Genomic DNA, 5,547 nt, shown 5'->3' with positions numbered 1-5,547 from the left:
TCCAGCATGGAACCAAAAGCAAATGTCAGTCTCAGGGTGAAAGGCAAGATCATGACCTGAACTGAAATCAAGTGTCAAGTGGCTAACCAACTGAGCCACCCAGGTGGCCTCAACTTTGTTCCCTTTTTTATACATGAGTAATATTACAGCAATCCACTGATGGACATTTGGGTTATTTTGTTGCTTAGGGTGTTTTGTATATGCCTACTAATCTATTTGCTTATAGTGTTGTTTACATCTCCCATGTCTGTATTAATCTTTTATCTAATGTTCTGTGTATTATTGAAAGTGTGGTATTAAGTCTCGAATAATTATTTTCAAATATTTTCTCACGTAAATTCTGTCAGCATTTGTTTCATTTTATTTTGTGGCCCTTTAGTTTGGTATCTATATGTTTAGGATTATTTTATTTTCCTGATGAATGGACCATTTCATCAATGTAAATATCCTTTGGTCTCTTGTAAGTTTTTTACTTACAGTTGAATATATATGTGTGTATGCATCTATATGTGTGTATGTACTTACATTTATGTATCTATGTATTTATATCTATCTATCTATCTATCTATCTATCTATCTATCTATCTATCTATCTACACATTATATATGCATATGTATGTGTATGTATATAACTGCATATATGTTCCAATTCACAGACTCTTAACAATATAAAAAAAATAAGAAATATAAAAAATAAAAAGTAATCTCGATAACAAAGAACTTGATGGGGCGCCTGGGTGGCTCAGTCAGTTAAGCGTCCGACTTCGGCTCAGGTCATGATCTCACGGTCCGTGAGTTCGAGCCCTGCGTCGGGCTCTGTGCTGACAGCTCATAGCCTGGAGCCTGTTTCACATTCTGTGTCTCCCTCTCTCTCTGCCCCTCCCCTGTTCATGCTCTGTCTCTCTCTGTCTCAAAAATAAATAAACGTTAAAAAAAGGAACTTGAATAGATATTTCTTGAGAGAAGTTATTCAGATGGTCCACAAACACATGAGAGAATGCTCATCATCATTGGTCTTCAAATGTACCTGAGTCAGAATTACAGTGAGATTCCACATTACTCCCAGATGGCTTGAATCGACAAATCAGATACAAAGAGGTTTTTAAAAGAAATATGAATCCTGTGCGTTTCTGGTGTGAATATGTAGTATTGCAGCACCTGTGCAAAATAGTTTGAGATTTCTCAGTTAAACTCAGAGTGACCATTTGACTCAGCTATTCTCATTAACCATTAAAGAGAAAATAATATATGTCCACTGAAGCTTGTCACAAGAATTTCTTGCAGAATTATTTACAGTAGCCAAAATGGAAATAACCCAGATGTCCATCATTGGATAAATGGATAAGTAAATTGTATTGTACTCATACAATGAAATATTACTCCTATATATAAAAGAAACAAAGTACCAATACATCCTTCAGTAAGAATTACCCTTCATTATGTATAAAAAGCATTATTTATGTGTATACAAGTATTTTGTGTATAAAACCTTATGCTAAGTGACAGAAGGCAGACATAACAGGTCAGTTATAGTATAGTTCTTTCCATATTATATTTGAAAAGTCATAAAATCCATACTTAAGAAGAGTAGTGGTAACCACATCACGAGTGAATGGGAAATGATGAATGATTACTTAATGTGCACAGGGTGTTTTCTTGAGTGGCAAAAATGTTTTGAAACGAGAGAGAAATAGTGGTTGCACAACATTTTGAGTATGCTTAAATGCTTCCAAGTGTATATTTAAAATTTCTAAACCATTTTAACTTTTTTTTTTCAACGTTTATTTATTTTTGGGACAGAGAGAGACAGAGCATGAACGGGGGAGGGGCAGAGAGAGAGGGAGACACAGAATCGGAAACAGGCTCCAGGCTCTGAGCCATCAGCCCAGAGCCCGACGCGGGGCTCGAACTCACGGACCGCGAGATCGTGACCTGGCTGAAGTCGGACGCTTAACGACTGCGCCACCCAGGCGCCCCATAAACCATTTTAAAATTGTTAGTTTTGTATTTTGTGATTCCACTTCAATAAAAAATGTATGTATGAATGGTAGAAGATAAACTAAGATAGTTTTATTAGACATAGTGTATTTAAAGCTTTACTGGTAAAACAGGAGTTGAGATCAATCTTAGAAATGAGAAGTATGAAATGAGCATTTAAGAAAATGTAATGATGAAGCACACACAGAAAACGAAGTAGTAAAAACAAAGAAAATACTGACAAATTAAAAGTAAGCAACTCTTGCTTTGAGAATTTGGAAGGCTTTATTTGGAATTTGGAACCCAGAAGGCAATTCGAAAGATTATATACTCCTGGAAACTCAGATGATTTGGAGGATCACTGTTGAAGGTTTAGGATATGAATGAAAAAGATTTGCAGTTAGAAGTTCAAAAAAAATTTTTTTTTTTTTTTTATAGAATATACTTATACAACTAACTTGTTTAAAAGAACTGCTCAAACCATAGCACAATGCTTTCCTGTTAATAGCTTTTCTGGCTAAAAGGACTCTAAAATTGAGGATGACTTAATACAAACTTAAATCCAAAAAGTTTAGTATATAAAAGGTTTCCAATAGAAGCAAAAGTGAATTATGTATCGTTTCTGTTACTGTTCTGTTTTTACAAAAAGTCATCTTCTGAAACCTTTAATTTTCATAACAGTTTAATTATTATTGAAATTTTACGTATTGTCATTTTATCTTTTAATTATTTTCATTAGATAGAGGAACGTACCATCACCACACAGAGAGTTTTCCAAGATCGACAGTATCAGATTGATGCTGCAATTGTTCGCATTATGAAGATAAGGAAAACACTGACCCACAGTGTACTTCTCTCAGAATTGTATAAGCAGCTAAAATTTACACTACAGGTAAACACATCTACCAAAAATCCAGTGGCGTTGAGTACTTTTGAATAAAACCATAGGTTTATAACGTAATTTCAAGTAAAAATGTATCTGTGATATGGAGTAAAAATTGTGAGTGTGATTATCACAGGACTTAGGTCCCTTTTTGTGTTATGGTTTACTGTATTAGGTTATTAAATTTTATCAATTTTATAAGTAAAAAGTTGTAACATTTTGAAAGGTAACACAAAAAAAATAGAAAAAGAAATTAGTCTCATGATCTATTTTAAGTATTTTCACTGTACCTCCATGGTTTAGATTCACTTCCTTGATGTATCTTCTTGATGAAATACAGTTAGAAGTTGCCTTTATTTGCACTGCTTATCAGCAAATACTTCAGAATTCCTAGCAGAGTGGCCTTTGGTCTTACTATGATAGTCCTTTCTCTGTTTTTACATCTTATAACGGTTGATCTTTGTGACATTATTACATACTACAACCTAACAAATTATTAACAATATGTGGCAAATTACCGCTTACTTAACCATTTTCAAAAAGTCTTTTTAAAGACAATATGTAGCTATTTTGTCTGATTCTTATAGGTTAGACATTCTAATAAATTTTTTCTGCCATAATTATTAAAAATGTCAAGCTATTGGGAGGGAGGAGAGGGTGGGTGATGGGTATTGAGGAGGGCACCTTTTGGGATGAGCACTGGGTGTTGTATGGAAACCAATTTGACAATAAATTTCATATATAAAAAAAATTAAAAAATAAAATGTCAAGCTATTGGTTCGTATGTCATCATAAAATAAAATGAAAATTGTAGTTTTGTGTACCCTAAGTAATCAAAATAGAATTGCTACAAACACTTCGATTTCTAGTCTAATGTTTATGGCTTGGTTCACAAAGGCTGTCAGCTGTGATTTTTTTCAATCCTGCTTCGTCTCCTGTCTTTCTCATTTTCTGACTCTTGTCAACTTTACATAACGTGTGTATCTCCACTTCCTCACGGAGGGTGATAATATTAACGACTTACTCAAATGTTACTAAGACAAAAGAGTTTCCTGAAGCATATAGTAAGTGCTAAGGAATTATTAGCTGTAGCTGCTACTTTATCAATGTTGTACTCTTGATTTTTTAAATTTAAAAGCTGTTTTTTCCCTTGAGGAAAAAAAAAAAAACTCTTCGAGTTCTCTGCAGTGCTCTACACATGGCTCAACTGGGGTGCTTATTATTTAGTAAATTATAGAATTACTTTCTTTAATGTGATTTCTAGTGAGTTCAATCCGTACACCATAACTAACCATGTGCATAATAGAAACATCAGTGCCTAAGGTATTGGCTGTCTTCTATATTTTAGAGCCTTCCTTATGTGGCATAGTTCATGAGTATAACTTCTTTTTATTGAAGAAATTGAAAGTATGATTTTTTTTTACCAAGATGCATCCCAGATGCATTTTATTCTATTCTTTATGTATTAGTTGTACTTTATTCCTAGTTAGCACCTTTCTAATGTATTTCAGATTTGATTATAGTAATATTTTAGTTAAGAAATTTATGGTTTCCTGAAAATTACACATAATGAAAATATGAGATACAAAATGTGATGTATTTGGGGTGAGAGTAGAAAATAAAATGCTGTGATTTCATTTTTGTTAACATTAATAATTTATTTTGTAGCCTTCTGATCTGAAGACGAGAGTAGAATCTTTAATTGACAGAGACTACATGGAAAGAGATAAAGAAAATCCAAACGAGTACAAGTATATTGCATGAACTTCTGGCCTTACTATTTCTACTTATAGTAGTTGACTCATAGTCGTGTTAATTGATTCAAATATTCCACTGACACATGAATAAAAGCGGTGCATTAAAATACAAATGCAGAATTAAATTTTCATCAGCATTCTCAGTTAACGTATGCCGTTATCTGAATGACATGTATTTTTAATGTTGCTATTAAACTATACGTAATGATCTAAAACTCCCTGGAAAATTTCGTAATGTTTCGTATACTGTCTGTCCTTCATTTCAGTATATATTGATGACATGTAGTATGCATTAGTTTAATAAAGAATAAGTTTCATAAAAAGCAACATATATCCGTAACTGTTTAAGTGTAAACTCGCACTGTGAATTATACATCTGGATGATTTAAACTCTATTTGAAATTAAGTATTAAAGCCATTTATTTGTCCTTATATTGGTTTTGCTGTGTATTTGTCCTTATGTTGGTTTTTCGGTGTGAAATTAATCATATAACAATTTAATTTTAACATGTGTAAACCACGTTAAAATTTAACCTATAATAGAACAATCATTTTAGACATCTTTAGACATCTTAAAACATTTAGTTCAGCCATATAAATTTTTGTAGTGTTTATTTTTGAGAGAGAGAGAGAGAGAGAGAGAGAGAGAGAGAGAGAGAGAGAGAAAGAGAGCGTGAGTGGGGATGGGCAGAGAGAGAGGGAGACACAGAATCAGAAGCAAGCTCCAGGCTCTGAGCTATCAGCACAACCATGATGAGGGGCTTAAACCCATGAACCCTGAGATCATGACCTGAGGTGAAGTCTGGCACTTAACCACCTGAGCCACTGAGATGCCCCAATGTCAGCTATATATTTAAACTTGTACTAAATATATATGTGTGTGTATATATATATACACGTGTGTGTGTGTGTATTTGTACTAAAATATAA

At 33.3% G+C, this 5,547-nt stretch overlaps 1 long non-coding RNA gene across 1 annotated transcript; it reads left to right on the top strand.

Moving 5' to 3' along the window:
• The first annotated feature begins 2,696 nt into the window (after positions 1-2,696).
• LOC121026704 (uncharacterized) lies at positions 2,697-5,049 on the top strand. Its single transcript, XR_005788423.1, has 2 exons — positions 2,697-2,869; positions 4,529-5,049. It is a non-coding gene; the product is annotated as an uncharacterized LOC121026704 (long non-coding RNA).
• The last annotated feature ends 498 nt before the right edge of the window (positions 5,050-5,547 follow it).

The sequence above is a fragment of the Herpailurus yagouaroundi genome, unplaced genomic scaffold, assembly GCF_014898765.1.
Source record: "Herpailurus yagouaroundi ecotype Mexico unplaced genomic scaffold, PumYag 151773, whole genome shotgun sequence".
NCBI classification, from domain to species: Eukaryota; Metazoa; Chordata; class Mammalia; order Carnivora; family Felidae; genus Herpailurus; species Herpailurus yagouaroundi.
The sequence above is the reverse complement of the archived record's forward strand: the minus strand, read 5'-3'. Positions and strand labels throughout refer to the sequence as shown.